This window comes from Bombus pyrosoma, linkage group LG3, assembly GCF_014825855.1.
Source record: "Bombus pyrosoma isolate SC7728 linkage group LG3, ASM1482585v1, whole genome shotgun sequence".
In the NCBI taxonomy this organism is placed as follows: Eukaryota; Metazoa; Arthropoda; class Insecta; order Hymenoptera; family Apidae; genus Bombus; species Bombus pyrosoma.
This window is the reverse complement of record NC_057772.1, coordinates 9,434,966-9,453,617: the sequence shown is the minus strand read 5'-3', so window position 1 is coordinate 9,453,617 and position 18,652 is coordinate 9,434,966. Positions and strand designations below refer to the sequence as shown.

At 36.8% G+C, this 18,652-nt stretch overlaps 1 protein-coding gene and 1 long non-coding RNA gene across 8 annotated transcripts in view; one reads left to right on the top strand and one right to left on the bottom strand.

Moving 5' to 3' along the window:
- The window catches only part of LOC122566348 (ABC transporter G family member 22), a 264,641-nt gene that overhangs the window by 123,816 nt on the left and 122,173 nt on the right, over positions 1 to 18,652 (top strand). The window contains exon 1 of one of the 7 annotated variants that reach the window (XM_043723476.1): positions 6,827 to 6,841. The exons of the other annotated variants lie outside the window; for them this stretch is intronic. The gene's annotated coding sequence lies outside the window, so the exon portion shown is untranslated. Of the gene's footprint in view, positions 1 to 6,826; positions 6,842 to 18,652 lie in introns of those variants that run through there. 7 annotated transcript variants of the gene reach the window in all.
- Positions 2,445 to 6,515, bottom strand: LOC122566349. The gene is made up of 5 exons (XR_006316473.1): positions 5,924 to 6,515; positions 5,795 to 5,851; positions 5,527 to 5,675; positions 5,390 to 5,448; positions 2,445 to 5,159 (listed from the first exon to the last, which is right to left on the bottom strand). It is a non-coding gene; the product is annotated as an uncharacterized LOC122566349 (long non-coding RNA).

Here is an 18,652-nt window from a genome sequence, read left to right as displayed (position 1 = left end):
AAAATATTATGTAGATACACTAGATACTATTCTCCTAGTATTCACTTGGTCGAGTTAAAAATATTCGTAAAAAGGATAGATCACGTTGTATAAAATTAAAAACTCTTTTCTCTCTTAGTATCGACATCCAGTGGTCTGAGAGCTCGAACTCGAAACAAGGCGTGTAGGAGAGAAATAGGGAGAAAAAAAGAAAAGGTTCAGACGGGTGGCATTCCATTTCGATTACCTTGGCACAGATCCTTTCTTCGGAATCGTTCCGACCAGACTGTCGTATCACATTAAAATTTACCTCGTGCGCGAACTCGGTTATGCATAAATAAAAGCCGATGCGTTTAAGGTCAGTAACTCGTCGATCACATCTAATGCACTCCACCAATTTTTCTTTACTTTCTTGCTGACAAAGAGAGAAAAGCAGAAAACTCATTTGAAAGCAGAATATTTTTATAGATAAAAATTGGAAAATTTGGAGATTCGAGGAAGAATTAGGAAACTAAACAATTTTTAGAAATGTACTGGCAAATAATCCAAATATTTCCATGGTATTTTCTAACGATTCTTGACAACAGATTTTTGCCACCATTTTTAATAGAATACTTTTTAGTTCAATCGCGTTTTATCGCTACGATTGTTATTCATCTAAAATGTTTCTTTAATTTACTTCGTATACAGGTATTTACATATATATATATTTACTACATAGATCACATAAAAGTCAATTTGTTGCTTAAAAAATTGCTTGATTCTAATACGAGGATGCATCACTAATGCTTAGAAATCGAACAGTTAACCTGGAATAATCGAATTCTGCAATTTCATCGTTTATCAGGCCACAGTTGATTCGATCTCAAACCTACAGCAGCCTCGAACGTTCTGAAACATGCATTAAATTACAATTACAAGCCTCTGAACACAAGCTCGTAAACAAGCTCCTAAACAATCGATACCAATTTACTTTCCCCGTAGACAATATCCATGCACACACGACTTGGCAACTTTCACCTATAGCAATTAACTGAGCAAATACGCGTCATCAAACCCAGCCAAACCTCGGCCAACTTGTCCGTGTAAGAAACTTCGCGGCTTTCCCTCGCCCCTCGCGCCCATTTTACCGCCGTTTCTCTGAAGCAACTTAACTCGAAAGAAACTTCTCAGTACCGGAGAACTCCCTTGGCCAAAATTTCCACATCGCCGACACCATACATCAGACACGGTAGCAGCCTCAATTTGCAATAATATCAAGCGTTACTTCATCGAAGATGGAAAGTCCACTCTCGAGACGAACAGTTTGACCCGTTTCTCAAGGTACAAGAATTTAACCAGTAAAGACAGCCCTCCCTTATTGGCTGGTCTCTCGTCTCTTGGGTATAAATATTGTCCGGTAATCTCGCTTGGCGCATCGTAACTCAGAACATCGGGCTTTTAATGGGTGCAACATTTTGTCCAAAATTGTTACCGGCTTATTAACGAACCTCTCCACGTTTCCTTGCCTCTTCTCCTCTTTCGCCTGCTTCGTTCGTTGAGGAACGCTGCTTTTACGGGACATTACGTTTTCATTATACGGAGACGGAAGCCTCTCCGACCATTTCCAGTTTCTAAAAGAGATCGTGATTTACGTTCGCTACCGATCATTTTATTCGCATTCCACCTCGATGAGACAATGCTTTTTCTTGGTAGTAGGGGGAATAAGGTTGGGTTTGAACGAGGTTTCTAAGAATGTTGCAGGATTTAGGTTGGTTCACATAGTGGTTTGTTAAATTTCAAAGAATTATTGTGAGCACTATGTTAGGTGAAGTATTGAAAACTTCAGTTTCATTGAAACAATATCCAAGAACAGTTGAAACGAGGGAGGCTCGACGATTTGAATTCCGTTGGAGCAAATTATCGCACCTCATTTAACCACATTAATAGTCACCACCCCCAGTTCATTATATGTATTTTGGACAAAATCTGCAATTCTAATAAGAAAACAAGAAGTAACAAAATCCAATTAAATGAAGCAACGGAATCACCTGAATCCCAACCAGCCAACAGCCAAACACCAGACTCTAAATCATCATTTGCAATAAAAACAAGAACTAACCAGACACGAAACCAAAATCAGCTTACAGAACCAACGCGATCTGTCTAAACCAACCTGTCTATCTATTAATTTAAACTAACCAAAAGGCAAACTCTAAATTATCACCTAAAATCCATTCAGATGCAGCGAACAACCAAACCGACCTAAAACCACCCCGATCTATCTACCCAACCCCACCTATCTATTTAACCCATTTAATCGTCCTGCCTGGCAATTAAACCTTCCAAAACCAAAGTCCAAACTCTAAATTCCCACCTGAACTCAGTCCAAACCCAAGAAACAGCCAAACGACAAATCAGTCCAACTCCAATAAATCAAACACAACCCTCTAAAAGACCAGACTCTGCATGGTCCCTGGAAGACCTACCCTTTCCACTTCCACTTGCGCGGGAAGGAAAATTCATCCCCATGGAACACCCCATTCGTCCTCCAGTTGCAGTCACTGCAGATCAGTATCTGAACAGCAAAGTCAATATCATTCTGCGGTGGCTAATATCGCGAAAGATGTTGGCGAGACAGGTCTGCGACGACGGAAACGGGGCTCCACCCCTCTGTGTTGTCGTCCTGGCGGCGTCGATAATTACGAAATGCACGGCACAGGTTGCGGCTGGTCTCGCAGCCGCTCGCTCCAGATCCAAATTTCTGGCGGGGCGAGGTCGTTGCACCCGCGGTCGAAGAGCGACGAGAGCGAATTCGAGAGATCGAGGGGGGTTCCTCCCGGCGTCCGTCCGGCGCGAGGTTGCGGAGAAGGGTGACGGGTGGTAGGCAGAGAGGTTGATGCCCGGGTTTACTTCCTAGTCTGCCGGTTGCCTGTATCGACCGGATAGCGTCCCGACGTCTATAGCGTTGGCCGACTCGGCTCTCTGCCCTGTGCTCTACCGCTGGCGAGCTCTCTTTCTTCCTCTCCTGCGTCCTGTGTATCTTTCTGATTCGTGGAACGAGGGATTCTATCGTCCGCCGCTGGAAAAACGTAGGTCAGTGCTGGACCCATGTCTGGAAATAGTTTCGGGGGTAGATACTTTGAACGATACCGACACAGGTGACTTTTTGGCTCGGACGCGTTGCTGAGTGGTGGGATCTTTGAGTCGATTTCAATGTTAGAATTTGGTTTTTGAAGATTAATGAGATAATGTAGCAGGGATGGAAATATAGCGATATTCATACGTCATTGGGACATTGTTTCATTTAGAAAATGGAAGATACTTATAGCAGAATGGAGTTAAACAGACGTATGGAAGTCTTGATCAATGTACAGTAGTCTTGATCGGTAACATTCTTGTAATTATTTAATTGAGGGGTTGTCCGTGTTTGATTATCGAATAATTAACAGTTGGTGGGGGATTTTTGTTAAGTTTTAGTCAGTAAGTTAATGGTATTTCTTCGGTCGTGCGTGATATTTTGCACGGTGCAAAGCCGGATGTTAGTGTGTTAAGATTTAGGGGCTATTCTGCGTTCTAATGATACGGTATTTGAATCTCTGGCGGTTTGGCTTGGTTAGTCTATGTTAAACGCCAGCTATTTTCGGATGCATTTCCAGACTTGCGTAATTAAAGGCGTACATTTAGTTCCTTTTATGAGATGGAACAATTTACTTCGTCATTGTATCCTCTTATTTCCGAAACCTTCTTCCGAGAAGAACAAATCTATCCAAAAGCTTTTCTTCCAAAACATTCGTCACCCGTAGCGACTGAATAGAATCATTTCCACTTACAAGCAATCGTCTTATTCTTCTCATCGTTCGCGACGTTGATCATCGATCCCAAGAATCAACTCGTCTATGAAGATTGACGTTCACCGAGTGTAACTTTCCAGGAATCGAGGCACGTTAAGAGGCAGAAATACCGACATATTGAAACGGGTTAAATGATAATCAGAGACCGTGGGAGTGGTAGTTCCTTAGGGTGCTCCGGTTGTTGCTCGTCAAAGAGCATAGCATCGAAGACCACTGACCGTGGTCGTAGCATCGTTTCGGCCAGCTTTTTGCTTCGGCTAACCACATTGTTGTGATCATCCGGTGAACCTGTTTTCGGTAAATTACCGTATTTGCCGGTAGTGTTGCACGGTTGCAACCGTGTTATTAGAGTCGAAACCTGGGGACCTTTTTGGACCTTTGCTTGTCAGGGGAATTGGTAGACATTCTGCTGAGATCTGGTGCAATTGTGCCACGAATAGTCTTCGTAAATTGAAGCTCACAGCTTGGAACTCAGAGCTGAACTCTTCTGAAGAACGTGGTACATTGTAGTATCGTGGGTGAACTATTTGGGTTAATTCCAAAGTCGAAGTGGAAAATCGTGTTTTGAATTCATGTTGTAAGTTGAAGAAATACTTTTTATTTGGTTACTTAACTACAAAAGATGGTGTAACATTTAATAGTACTGTCGTAGAGTACTCTTAACTGAATTAATATAGAAGTTTAAATAAAAGTATGATGTTGTGTTCTCTTATAGCAGACATAGTCATTTTAATTCTTCACTGAGATACAAAAGGGATTGTAGCAAATATTAAATTTTTAATCTCACACTTTTTAGAATAGATATTCCTCGTTGTGGTATTGATTGAGTTATAAAAAGGATACAATATATAGAACTACTGTTATACAACATTCTCAGTTAAATTAAAATTGAAGTCTAAATCCACCTAGTAGATCTTATAAATAAAAGTACCAATTCTTTCTTGTAATTTTTATATACCAAATGGTAGCACGTGCATTTATTCTATTATATTGCTACTGAGACACAAAAGGAGTGTGGTATATGTTGCTGTAGTACAGTACTCTCAACTAGGTTAACGCTGAAACTAGCGAACGAGTGGAAAAGAGTGTTCCATGACATTTTCGTAAAATTGTAGCTCCGAACTTGGCTTTCGTGAAACGAACATAGTACTACGTGTTTACGTTCCACGATTAATTGAGAGAGAAAAAAATGTGTGTAATACTCGTCGCATTGTTGGATATCTTATTTAGGTTAATTACCAAGATGCAAATGAAATCGTGATAATATTACACTCTTTAAGATCTATGCTCAGTTGGTGAAGTGTGTTTGCATGAAATACTTCATGACATTGCGTGGTTAAATATCTCCTGTAATGTGACGTTCTTTTTAGTCGTAAATCTGATTAGAAAAAGATAAGACAAGATTCTCTATGATGTTGAAGGATACCGTAAATGGGTCGATATCAATGAATAATGTATGTGACCTATCGTTACAATTACTATATAATATTGATGCTTAATATTTACGTTAATGATCAATCTAATTGTAAAAACTTGTAATATATATATATTAATATTGTGATGAAAAATATAATTACGTGATTGTGGGAAGCTGCTGCGGACGATGTAATAGTAACAAACAATATGTATCATACACCTGCGAATAATATATAAAGAACGATTTAACTTGAAGAATCATCTGGATTAATAATATTCTGTATAGTTTTAAATTTACTCATTCACTCATCCTCTGCTTCTGACAATTAATATCTTTTTACATCCGTACAAAAAGTTGTAACGCTCATACTTGCAGCGAGTTAACACATTCTTATTGAAAAACGAGCGAATAAACCTATCCTGGACCACATTTTTCAGAAGTTTAACCTGTTAGCAAGAAAGAATTAATTCCATGTGTAAATTACTTGTATTTTGATTGTCATAATAATAATTTATCTGGCTATAAATTTAATATAACTGTATCTCGATTTACGTTTTGTACTTACATCATCGCTTTCATTAACGCCCTATCATCAGTTTTGGTTAACGTCTTTATGAACCATCTTATTAAAAAGAACGAAATTATTATATTTTTTCATCATACACATTTAAAACATAATTTCTAAATATTATACCTTGAAATACTCGGAGGAAATTAATATACACATTATGCAGTTATTGTACTTTCCAATATTCGAGGATCGTCAAATAAAAATGATCTATACACGCATTTATCAAGATCTCTTAAGAGGTTATATCAGTACATATTGCTAGCAAATACGAACATAATGGAACAGATGTGTTCTGAATATACATACATACATAATAAATGCCTGTGAATAAAAAATCACTGCTTCAAAAATACCACCGTTTTGGCATTTCTATTGTAACAATTAACTCGTGTCAGCCAGCTAACAGATTAACGCGACTTGATACAGCCATGCTTTCACACAACACAAGATCTTCATATTTCCAGTATGTAATTCGATTCTGTCGAATAATTCCTTTCGATCGGTCGCTACTATTCTTCGAGTATAAACGAACGTTCTCTTATGTAAACTTCGAGAATCGATTGTACGATATCTAGCGATAACGCGAGAGCACGAGATAGTCTCGTTTCGTACCACGACAAGAACTAACGAGGATTTTCTTGTGGTTACGCCTGAAATTCGCGGTTCGTTAGAGGTTACGTTGCGAATTTGCGAAACTACAAAGTGTCTCGATGTTTCTCACGTTTGAAAGCGACGGGGCCGCGCGGTGCAACGAACAATTACGTAACATGGCAGCGGCGAGCGAGCAGAGTTGGCAACCCTGTTCTCCTTTGAGACGCGCGCACCTCCTGTATTTACATATATTTACATGCTAATATATAGGGTGCATCGGTTAGTGTTACCTCCTCGAGCGATTCGTTTCTTAACCGCATTTACAGATCGAAAACCGATTCAGAAAAATGTGAGGCGAGTTCGCGCCGCATGAATGAATCGTGATAGAATGAGTTTTATCGGGTTTACTGGTGTTTGGTACTTGCACCGTGTTGACTCTGTATAGAGCAGGTAAGACGAAAATTTGAAATTCGTTTTCCTTCTCTTTAGTGTAGGTTACATGTGGATTGCAGACTTTTATGGAAATTTATATTTTCGTGGATACAACTGAAGAAATAGAAATTAGATAGAGATTCGTTGTTCCTGCTAAAGATTATAACGATTATTCTATCGCATATGCATTCTGTGGATTTTTGCAATTTTCAACACTCGTATTTTGAACGAATACACGAGGATTTGCAGTCTGGTTATAAACTGTAATTAATTCAATTTGAAGTTAATATATTAATACATACTTTGAATCTATTATTCAGACTCTCTTGTATAATTGAAATAATATTAGTGAAATTTTACACGTCACTATTGTAAATTATTTATACTAATAGATTTTCTTTAATTGCAAGAAATATAGTAATGAAATAAGTTCTATGTTATATAAGGTTATAAAATTATATCTAATAAAAATGTCTATATCCTATAACTTCTTACATGTCGATTCACTAATATTATCATATATATAGTTAATAAATCACAGTCCAAGAGAGTTACAATGAGTTTTAGATTATCTTTTAAATTAAAGAATACTATCTATATAGCATCCGTTGTATTAAATAATATTATATGTATACCAATAGTACATAGAAAGTACATAATTAGATTAAATTATTGTAAATAAAAATATTTTTTTATATTGAAATATATTAAGTTTGCAAGAAATAAAATTGTTAAGAATTAAAATTATACAAAGCAGAAGGTTCATTATTTTAAATATGAAATTCATTAAAAATATTAAAATTAATATTTGTAAAATGTAAGAGTGATGCGAATAAATGGTAGATATTTGTGGGGATAATTTTCGAGCAGAAGTCAGGTATAGATTTCGTATGAAAAACATTCATAATAACATCAGGTTATGCGAGAAAGGTAAATAAGGGTGGGGAAGTGCCGAATTCTCGCAGTCTTGAATTGGGCGGCGTTCTGTTTACTTCGATCGCAGCTCCGGTGTATTGCGTGGTAATTTCTATTTTATAATATTACATCTTCGTTGTATGTTTATCTCTTTATATCTTTAATATTGCTTTATCATATTTTATTTCATAATCTGTTCATTATGCTGATTATAAAATATGTCTGTTAATTATACATGTAATTATACATATACGGTGAGTACAATTTACGAAACATCGTATTTATTTATTACAATATTTACAGCATATGTATATTAAATTTCGTATTATTTAATAGTATGTTCATGTAAATACAAAAATTTGATAGAAATTTCCGCTCTACGTTACGGCACAATTCTCAATTTGAAACGATATTCGACGTCTTTTTTTTTAAACGATGCTTGATATTATTCGTACGTAGTTCCGAATAAAAGTAGGCTAAACTAATAATACTTTTATTTGGGAGATCCAGAACTAAAACGATTCTTGTTAAATTCATCGTGTTTTTAGATAAAAATGTGTTTCAATAATAAAACATTCGAACATTTTAAACGAATACGTACTTCTAATAATAAAAGTTACATTCATCAATTGATGTGGGTAATCGATAGCATAAAGAAATGTTCTATATCTTGACGTATTATCTAATGGAAATTAACCAGTTTTATAAAAAATTTTCTTATAAGGTCTATGATTTCACGATTAGATTAATTCTAGCTTTTCTAAGATATAATTATAAATACACGGGCATACGTTTTTCTAAGATACAATTATGTAATCTAATGAATATTCTACATCAAAGAATTGAAATACATTGAACATCGAATTACGAATGTTACGATATTCTTTTGCTTTCCTGGTAAAAGGCTAAACACGAACAAATGTTGCTTTTCTCACAAGTCCTCTACGTTATGCAAGAGATGCTATGCTAGATTTTTAATCAAGAATGCAAACATAAAAGATATGCAAATGCACAATACATCTTTTAAAACACAGTTTTCGCATCTTTTCGACGATATCGAGGATTGTTTGACGCGGTCCGAAATAAAAACTGCCTTATCGTTAATTTTCAAGCATCGCTCGTTATTCAGTTGCGCAATCGGTGTATCGTATAATTGAATCAAGCTTAATATAGCCGTAATGAGAATGCATATGCGTTGCAGACAGTATCGCTAACTGATATCGTGTTTCAATTTACATGCGCTCGATAATACTACCCGACGCGATATCGACGCTGTATTTTAATTACCTGCCGGCGTCAGTCCGTAGAACTCTCGTCAATTTTTTATTCTTCGTTCTTTCTTTTCCTTCGTAGTTCTCGTTCCTTGCTTCCTTTCCTCGTTTTTCCATCCTAAAGTGCATATGTCAAATAAATATTTTATCTATCCTGTGACAACTGGTATAACCGTTATTTAATACGAAATCGTTCGAATTAATAATCCCGAGATAAAAGATCAGCGACAAGATACGTCACATTTCTTACCTATAATGGCATACTAGTTTTCCAATCGATGTTGAATGTTTCCTATGTCGTGTGTACGTGGAAATGTTGGTAAAGCTTACCATTCTGAAAGAAAAAGGATAGAACTTTTAGTAAATATCAGGGTCGAAGAGTCTTTTGCGATTTTCTTTCTTATAGTGTAATGATTGATATCTGGTTTAAAAAAGTAGATTTATCGTATCGTGTAGATTCTTCTATAAAGAGCTGATAAGATAGTTGTAAGAATACTGTTAGTTTTATTTGAAAAATTTCTTTTTTTTTCTTAGATTCTCTTTTATTAGTAAATTAAGATAAAATAAAATATTTCCATATTATTTAAGAAACATTCCCTTTTTTAGTCTGAGGGTTTATATATATTTTATAATTTTTTTTAAGGGAGGATTCGTTGATTTTACAAATTCGGCTATTAAAAGGTGATCAATTATACAGTTCTATTATAATATAATAATATAATATGATATAAAATAATATAGCTTCGTTTTTTAATCTCAATTTTACCGTGCTTTTTATTATACAATTATAGGAAAGGTAGAACTAAAGTTATAAACTCCTCGACATAGTATTCACTAAGAAAATAAATTTCCTACTGTTCTGTACAAACTGGGAAAGTATAAGAATACATTATGAGACATTTAGCGACAGAAATTTTTCGTATCCTAAAAACGATGTAAAAAAAGCTAAACGAAATATCATCCATTGATGTTTTTCCTGTATCTGGGTGCATGTAAAATCTCGAAACTCATTGACGATATTCTAAGACCTCTCAATCTCACTTTCCTTGCAAGTATTGGTGGGTTGTGAATTATTTCTGGAATATTTCAATGTACAAAGAGAGTACAATAATATGTAGAGTGCACATACTACACACACGTAAAAGAAAACATTTCAATTCTCTAAGGAACTCATGTTCTACTTCTTCAATTGTATGCTATGCGTAAGAATATAAATTTGCATAATCATTCCCAATTCAATTATAACCATAAGACCCTTGGCGGTTCATACTATTTAAAACAATAATTGTAACGATACTTATACCATCCGCAATATTCTACTACCCCTGAAAACCAATTGGGAATGAAATATCCAGAAAAATAGCCAGACAACTTTTTAGGTAACCTAATTCTCCGCAGTAAATATAAACGCAATTAAAGTCGAAAACGAGAATCACGCTAAATACACGATAATTGGAACCACTGGAGAACGTTGTAGACGATAATGGCGGTTTGGCAAGTGGATATGGGAACAACGCGGCAGCGTCTCGTAAACTTTTATTGCGCAAAGAACTTAAAGGATGCAAACCAGCCGACAAATGAAAGACACGCCCACCGTAACAATTTCACTTTTGCGTGTTTTACGGGCGAGCATTTCGAGCCATTAACGTGTAAACTGGTTCCTCTCGCGCCCTTAAACAGTCGACGAAACAATCCCCCGTGAAAAGTTGTCGTAAACTGACCCATTTAGGGTTTCGACGATTTTCCGCCCGTTGATTATATCGAGCGTGCTCGTTTGTTCGCGTGGATGGGAAGAACGTTGACGAACGAGGATTGTTTTCGAGGCTCGTGTAATGAAATTCGAGTGGATTCTTGCAAAGGACTTTCTTTTAGTTGCATCGTCGTCCTTTGCTGTTCGAAACGAAGGAAACTTTCCGCTTGAAGTTTTGAGGACCGTTGTTGAGTCGTGTAATTAGATTAGAACGAGAGCTTCTTCGGGGCAGTTTCTTTTAAATTTGATCCTGTCGTTTCAGGTTTAAAATTTAAATCCGAAGCTGAAATTACAATTTGGAATTGCAGATCAGTTGACCCGAGAGTTACAAAGGGTTGTTATTTGAATTTACTTAAAAAGATTGAAAATTTTTTAACGCGATACATTAGATGCAACGTTGATCAATCTTCAATTCTCTTTATCAAATTACTTCCACGCGTTTCTTCAATATCGGAAAACACCGACAGATTTCATCGATTTCCCAAACAAAGAAGCAGAGTACAAATGGCTGGTGCAATTGTAAAGTTCCGTTTCAGTGGTACAGCATCTTTCAATCGATCTGTAAATTTCGTAGCACGATCATTCGCCTAATGGCGAGTTCCCATGGACGGAACTGCGGCGTGTTCGGTGGCAATTCGCCCGCAATGCTTTTCGTTACAGCTGTTGGGAAACCGACAGCAGTGTTTTCGATAGATAGCGAAACATATTCGCGGATCGTGTCCATTAATCCTTTCTCTCTCTGCCGAATGCTTTCGTTAATAACGGGCTCGAGGCTTTTGACCGGATTTGTAAAGATTCGTAACCGGCAATGGTCTTGAATTTACGAGAATAATATAACGTACGGTACTTAATCGTGCGTTTCAAAATATCTGTTAGCCGATTGGGGGGGGATGTTGAAATTCAGTTAACTGGAAAGTTTCTTCGAACCGATCTTGTTCAATCTCTTAATTTTGTTCGTCGAATACTTAGATTATTGGCTAATCTGTCGGAGATACATTTGGAATGCTGGAATGAAATAAGAATTATGATCTACAGAATTATCAGCTGCTGACGTTATGCGAATCATTTATATCTTTCGTTGATATTGCTTCATCGAGTTTCACTTCAAAACTCCTGTTAATAAACTAAATCGATACTATGTTTCTTTATAGAGTTACATACCATAAGGATACCGAGCCAACTGCCATTTGTTTCAACATGAGTTTCACTATCTTCTAACTTATTACTTTCCATCTTTGAAGGAGCATCGTATCTCTGATAAATAGAAACAGACCCGTTGCTTTTAGTTTCTACCCGCCGGGCATCATCTTCGATCTCCATCTAAAAATCCTAGAATATTCTCCAATGAACAAACCGGTACGCGTTGCTACATGGTCTTATCTGCATATGTGGCACTTTCGGCCAATACGCGTTGACACGGATAAGAAACCAGAACCAAATGAAACATTGCATAATGAATTTTCCGATAGACAAAAATATTTAAAAAATAGCTTCTCCTCGCAAGAAACGTTCATCCACCTCCATCGATAATTGCATGTTTTATTCATAATATTTTCTACTATCGTGTAATATCAACTATTGCCTTTATCCACGTCGACTGTATACCGTTGCCTGAGATAAGATCAGAGGCAACAATTAGATTAAAGAGCTTCGTCCGCAGAATATTTCATACATTTGCAATAATTCGCAAGTGTCCAAGTACTTACGCACGATAAATTTACATAAATTCGAAGAAGCGTCGCAAGGTGGATCAATGAAGGGTGCCGGGGTTGAGGACATCTGGCAGGGTTGAGAGCTGCTGGCGGGCCAGGGTGGCAGCAGAGAGCGAAAGAAGAAGGTTAGCTAGGTTGGCGGGGGCCGGATGGAGGGAGGAGAGGGCTGGCCGACGAGGGATGGCGGAAGGTTCAGGTGGAGGGGTCGATGGTGGCGGAGAAAGGTCGGTGAACCCGGGGTCGATATCCGCACGGCGACCGACCAACCTAACATCCACCCCAGACTCCCTGCCTCCGCCAGCTGATCTACCTGATCTCTCCGATTAAATTGCGCGAAGGTATACGCTTTTTCTTTCCGGCAACCGCGCCACGAGCCGCGTCCTTGCACCCGTCTCTAAATCCAGCCACGTGTTCCGGCCACGAACTTTCGCGTCCATCGCTTTCGATAAAATTGAAAAGCAAAAAGTAGGAGGAATCGAAAGGAAGAAATCCTCTCTTTTTGTCTTTCGTCACCTTTCGCTTTTTTCCTATTCTAGTCGTTTGGCAGTTGGCTTACTTAGTATTTCGTGGAAGTTCCTCGGGTTTTTAACATTCTAGTGAGCGACAGAAGGCAGCGCTTTTCTTGCCTCTCAGACTTTCTGATAATCATCTTTCTAGCTTTGCACGGTATTATGATATTTTTTTCATTTTTCTTGTATTATTCCATTTGGAAGGAGGGTACTGTGATGGACACAAATCAACGCGGTTCCCAAGACTCTTGCGACATTATCCTCGCTGGTTGACAGTAGGAAGAATGGGCAAGATTTAGACGATCCGTCGTCTTTCAGAATATTCAAGGTTTTCTTTGTAGACCTTAGAAACGATTTTTCGTTTGGGAAATGGTGATCGAAAGAGGAAACGATAGATACTTTAGTATTCGCTTGTTCTTTGAGAATGTTCTAGGATTTTTCCATGGATATTGAAGATAAGATTCGCTCGCTAGTTTAGACTTGGTAGAAAGTTTTACGTGCTTTGTGAATATTTTACGATGTTTCAGAGGATCTTGGAGTTGGTATTGGGATGGAGGAATAATGGTTGAAAGCGAGAAGGATACGCGTGTCCAGTTGACGTTGACACGATAGAACGTTTTCATGGTTTTTCGATGATTTTCGAAAATTTCGTAAAAATTGTTTTATTTGTGTTTATAGAAATTTTTGTATACAAATGAGGTACCGTATTGTAGTAGTTACTGCATTATGGAAAAGGTTTTTCTATATCTAATATATTTTTATCCTTGTTATTTACACTCATAATACATTTTTGATACTGAATTCCCAACATGAAATTGCAATTTAGGAAACGCTCTATTTAATATTATTTTTAATTTTCATTTCGTCAAAATCCAAAAATAGTTATTTCAGTAAAAAGGTTCTTTCAGTATCTATTTTAAAAAAAATATGTTTAAACACATGACGCGTTTTCATGTAGATTAGTAATTTCAAATTTTTCGTCCACCTTTATTCATCACTTTACCCTCTGCCATTTTATAATCGGAGGGTAGTTTAAACTTCCCCTCGTGCCAAAATTACCATTTTCAAATAACCTTTTCAGGTGAACGTTCTACTTTCACGATTTTTCTCGCGTCTATCTCTTTCATTACCTTTCCAAGGCATCTTTTTTTTATCAATTTCCCTATGTTTTTCGATCACTTTTACCTTGTTCTTTTTTTTTTTTTTTCTAAAGCTTCTTTGACATCGCGCGGAGAACAATTCCATTCGGACTTTTTTCCAGATTTTTATCTCAGCCAGGGTCCCTTTTTGTAAAATGCTCTTCCTTTGGTAGCGAGGTCAAGCTCACCTGTTTTAAATGTGTACGTAACTACTTAAACCCCCTGAATACTTCGTGCAATCCGAAGTCTAATTTTCTTTGCGAAATCCTGCTGTTTCACGACCGGTATAAAAGAATTCCCTAGCTCTTCTAATTGGAGTGTTGTAAGATAAATGAGCAAGAACAACGAAACTTGAAAAAAGAGCGCCCCGATACGCTCCTGCTGTTACAAAATTATTCTTTTAGTTCGTACTTCGGATCAATTAACCTCTGAAGTGTCACCATGAATTTCAAATGATTTTCCGCTTCTTTTCGGTCTTTATACCTTCTTAGTGAGAAATTAATTTTTGGAAAATTTCCATTCGATTATTTACCATGCCGATTAATATATTAAATTTCTATCATTGTTATTATGTATTGTGTATTATTATCATTTTTAATTCATTTTAAACCACTGTCTATCACATTGATGTAAATTTGAAAAATATCATTCGTTTGAAATTTATTCTTTTACTACCCTTTTGGTGTAAATTTTGCTTTCGAATATCTTTTAAATTTGTTTCTATCTTTTCATGCCGATTTAAATAATTTCCATTTGCTACAAATTTTTTAATCATTATTAAAGATATTCTATCAGACGAATACCATTTATATCAAATATCTACGTATGTTTTATTGCTTTAATGTTTTATTTAATCGTAAATTAATCTCTCAGTTTTTCCTCCTAATATAATTTTCGATATTTTATCCCATAGCTGACTCGATTAAATTTCCAGAAAATCAATACCTTAAAGATGTACTTTGCACGTAGCCTCCTATCATTTCTGATCTTTTTATTTCATTAGAAATTGCCCTCTAATCGTTATTCTCCCTGAAAATAGCTTGCAGTTATTCTACCAGGGAAGTGTTTCTTAAATTTCCGCGAATATCCTCTATCTTTTATATCTACAACGAACGGGGTACATTACAGTTTCTGAAGAATTTAAAAGTCGAATTCTCGTTTCTGTTGATTAACCTTCATCGATTTGTGAATAACCCTGGCGTTGTAGTTCCCCGGATTGGATTAGCGTGGCCGGGTCCGCCTTAAGCTCCCGTGTTCATATCATGGGATCCTGTCGATCCTTCGTGATTAAACCTCCTCGAACACATACATCAACCACCCTGGATTATGGTAAATGCACGTATTACGGACGAAAGACGCCTTGAATCTATCTGTTTCTTGCTAAATCGTTTCTGCTTTCAACGTTATCAACGTTATCTTTACTTCGTTCACATACAAGATTTCCCGATTTTTGTACTTGTCTTTTATTTAATTTCAATTTATGTCTTTCATTTAAACATGGGCCGCTCGACGCTTGGAAAGTTTATTTTGCAATTCTTTTGTATAAAGAGATAGAATTTTGAGATTTATATAGAACAATATATAAAATAGCCAAAGTATAATACTCGCTGTATCACATTATGGACAGTTGTGTCATCCATTAAATATCATAAATATGATGAACACTTTACTGTAGATCGCCGCTTCTTAGACTTTTCCCATTCGCGATCCTCGCATTTTCCTCGCAAGAATTTACGCAACACTAGTCGCATTCGTAAAATAAATACTCAAATAAAACGTGAATAGATAACGATAAATCAAACAATTTTAACTTTAAGCAGCTCTTTGTTATATTTATAACTGTGTCGTTTAGTGCCACTTACAAGGACAAAACTAAATTTACATATTAACGAGGTAAATGTGCTTGTTTATTTTTGCACGAAGAATTTAATCCTGGCCGAATATCTGATGCAACGGAGCATCTTTATTTTAGTATAGATACGTAGCAGAAGATGTCAGAAGTGCGTTTAAGACAATTTTAGAAGTGATTAGGTATTCTGTTCCAATTTCAAGGAAAAATTCATTTAAGTAACTTTTCGGAAAACTGGATTTCTATATCTATGTCGACTAATAACTTGGTGAATTCTTCTTGATTCTTTAATGACAGATGATTAGCATTTTCATTTCAGCGGTGTGTGGCAGTTACAAAAATTTACACGACCCCATAATTTGAAAATCTCCAGATATTTCATATATTTTTGCATAATACACCCATTCCGAATATTTATACGCTTTTAAATTTCCCATGAAAGCGTAAAAATTCGCAGTATATGTGTCACAAATTGCAACTATTTTATCGTAATTTAAAAAAAAGAAATAGGAAAAAAGAAGATACCATGAAACTAAACAAAGACTAGAGTCGACCAAAGCCTCAATACATTTTGATTAAAATGATAGTTCTTCGACACTGAAGAGAGTCGAAGGGTCAACAGTTGGACCTGTCGGTCCCGTAGCCGCATTACGTCTCATTATCGGTAATTGTAAGAATAAATCTTTGCCGACGATCTTCCGTCGGTGTCCGGTCAGTCTGGCCCCGGGGTGCGCATAATTTCCTCCATGGAGCGCATTTAAACGCTTCCTCCCCTGCTGTCTCAGCTTCCAATTCAGTCCGGAACGTCGCTAAAAATACCGATACACCGAGTGAGGAACCCTCCCGCTAAACTCGCGACCATTTTAATTTCAAAGGGAACACCGATCCATCTGCATTTATCGAACCTGATTCTCTTCTCAATAGATCGATACTGTGTAAGCAAGCTCTCTGTAAGAGGCTGATCGCGTTTAATCGAATTAATTGATAAATGAGAGTTTGAGATTAAGTTTAAATGGAATTTAAGTTGCAGATGTAATCTTGAAATAGTTATAGTTTTAAATGTACATAGCGTTCATAGTGTTGGAAATAAGTGGTGGTTCGATAGGTGCGATATTAAGTTTCAGATTCAATTTACATTTAATGAAATAGATCTCGAGGTTACATTTTAGTACTTTAGGATGTAGATTTGTATTAGATTTCGTTGCGAGTATTCATCGAGAATAGGGTTGCTTCAATATGTTTAACGCGGAATTTGAGATTATTTGACGAGAGTGACTTTTAACATATTAGGTTCGAGTGAATTGACGTTGACAATTTTTAAATACTCTGATCTTCCAGATAATTCCTATCTAAAGAAAACACTTCTGGAATGTGGCACATTAGTTACTCTAAATCCGATTCTAATACTATAGTATCGTACATGCATAGTATATCGTACTCGAAAATTTTCCAAAAAGAACCTTAGAAACCTGTTAAATGATTAAATAGAAATAACAGTTATCAGGAAATAAATGTTTCAGAGATCTTCTTACAATCATTGCAAGGATATCTAGAACATCACAAAGATGTGAAATAAGTAGAAAAAAAAATCAATTATACTATGGACGGTTATCTTTCGAAATTTCAATCGTCACGTACGTACATCATACATGTACTACACTATGTTCACGTATTATGTTTTGCATTGAATACTTCCATAAAATCTTTCTCAACGTAGCGGCCCGATACGAACAATCAACCATTTCAAACCTCCTGAACTCACACTATCGTCTCGACGATTACAATGCTCCCGTTGTGCCGGTTATTCTAACCAGCTGATCTACGCAAACACTGACCAATTCCGTTATTAGTCTCTGATAGGGCAAGACACATCGCCCGCGTGGCTGCTTATCACTCGTGAACGTATTATGCCAGTACATGTCCACGAAGTTATGGCGCAAGAAGTGTATACGCGTGTATGTATATATGTGTATACGCGTAGTAAGAGTCATATGCAGTTATATAGTATAGAACACAGATACGTAAAGACACGTAGAACGAGGTCTCTGAACCCCGTAGATACAATCTCTCTCTCTGCGCACGCTATCTATCTATCTGCTTGGCTGGCGAGAGAGCCGGCCTCACATACCTCCCGTCCTACGTAACGTAAAAATGCGTCCCGACACGCGTACAGAAAATATACACGGAGTGGCCTCTATTCACCGGCTCCTAGATACGCTGATACGCGGCTGCTGGCTCGTGCCTACCGGTATCTCGATCTTTTTCCTTCTATTCGGCCTCTCGGTCTCTTCCATTCGCAGAGGGTAGATGCGAAGAGTCACAAGTATATGTATATGTGCAGCGGAGGGTTTGGTCTATGATATTGATCATGTGGAGAATCGAAATTTATTTGTCAGTGTTTGAAGAGGTTTGTAAGTTGGGTTAGGTTTGCTTATTAGTTATTGGTAGGTTGGTAATGGGTTTATAGAAATTAGTATCTTCGTTTAGAAAAGTTTTGTTCGTAGGAGTTTGAAGAAGTATGTGAGTCGGGTTAGGTTTGATTGGTTTACGATGATAGTGACCACGTAGAGAATCTACATTTATTTGTGAGTGTTTGAAGAGGTTTGTGAGTTGGGTTAGGTTTGCTTATTAGTTATTGGTGGGTTGAGGATGGGTTTATAGAAATTAGTATCTTCGTTCAGAAA